Below are 1,729 nucleotides of genomic sequence, written 5' to 3'. Positions count from 1 at the left end.
CGTCCCTCATTGCAGCACAAGCCTTGTTGCAGCTGCACTCTGAAGCGGTCGCGACTCATTGCGACACGGCCTTTGTTTCTGAGATTGGGAGGCGCGCTCTGAAGCGGTGGTGACTCATTGCGACACGGCCTTTGTTTCTGAGATTGGGAGGCGCGCTCTGAAGCGGTCCCGCCTCGCCTAGTTTGCACCATCGGTGTTTGCTGCAAGGGTGGTTTTTCGGTGGAGCTCGCAACGTGGTGGCTGTAATGATTTGCAGCCATGGTGTCCGGTGGTAGCACGCAACCGTGAACTTGCATCATCGATGTAATCTGAGAAAAGAGGGAATGTGGCAAGAAGAACGAACGGAACGACTAGACGAGAGCTCTTGCATGGAGATAACGTATGGTGGTGCGCCCCACGGGGGGACACACGTCACTCTGGGGACGCAATAGACGGGCGACGAACGATCCGTCGGTTGAGTCCTGCTAGCTCTTTCCCTTCTTAAAGGGAAAACTTTGAATTGTTGAGTTGTATTGTTTGAAGTTTTTTTTTATGGAAGTCTAAGCCAGTGTCAAACAAGGCAAAAGATACCAAATATCGTGAGGAGGACAGCGGTATCCCCAGCACACCAGAGTTCAAGTCCTAAACTTGACATTGATGCTCGCACTTTTCTGGATTCGTTTTAGGTCTTCCGGCGATGTGCGTTCAGTGAGAGAAGATGTTCCGTCGACTACGATGACGTATACATGTGGCGACTTCGTTAATCTCAAAATGATGTGTCGGCTTAGTCTATCGTATGTGCTGATATGGGTAGGGTGTGAGTGCGTGCGTGCGTTCGTAGTGGTGAATGTACGCTCGTGTAAGCGAGGGACTTCGATTGTACTGTGTTAAAAAAAATACCAAAAATTGTTTGTGTACATGCTAGATAGTAAATATCCACTTGACCTGTGACGAAAGTATGTTTGTGAAGATTGTTGTGTTTGCGTATGTTGCACATGTGACCAAAGCTTGCTTCATTTCCTCGCAGAAATGAGGACGTGGCAAACTAGTGGCACTGCCACTGACGCTGGCTTAGGAATCTCCTACACGCATGCCCACCAAATGTGGCGAATATTCCAGTTAGCAGCTCGCACGCATCTCCGTTTGATTCACGTCGTGCAACGGACCTTCACGTGTTGCAGCGGTGCTTCACGTGTGCTCTCGACGTATTTTTTTTCTTTCTCAAACTGGAGCAGAGCAAGCTGCTAAAGTTAGGAGGTTTTGACGGCAATGTGACCAATAGGAATCTCGATGTGACAGAGATCGGTTCCGAACTACAAAGCCATGTAGACATAGCCGCCTTCGAAGGGAGGTGAAAGAAGGGGAAAAAAATCGCTTCGTAGGGTGTCTGAAAATCCGATTCCGTTAGTCAATTCATCAGGGGATGATGCGGCAACGATATCGTCGATGGAGGAAAGTTAGAGGTCGACGTGTTCGGATGCCGCACGAGAGAGGAGGGGGGTCGCCGGCGGCAGAGATCGTGTCGGGGTTTAGAGGGGTGGTCGGGGCGGAGCAGCGCGACGGAGGGGGGCGGCAAAGGCAAGCTGGTCGAAGATGAAAAATCTAAAACAAGCTAAGGCTGAGGCCGTCGGATCTGAATATCGCGCGGCCAATAAAATAAATTAGAAGTTTTGATGGATGGGCAGTGCCTTTGCTACTAGTAACAACTTTGAATCACTCAACAACAACATGTTAGTACACTAACAGAGAT

Source organism: Triticum dicoccoides, chromosome 4A (genome assembly GCF_002162155.2).
Source record: "Triticum dicoccoides isolate Atlit2015 ecotype Zavitan chromosome 4A, WEW_v2.0, whole genome shotgun sequence".
NCBI classification, from domain to species: domain Eukaryota; kingdom Viridiplantae; phylum Streptophyta; class Magnoliopsida; order Poales; family Poaceae; genus Triticum; species Triticum dicoccoides.
This window is presented reverse-complemented; position numbering follows the sequence as displayed.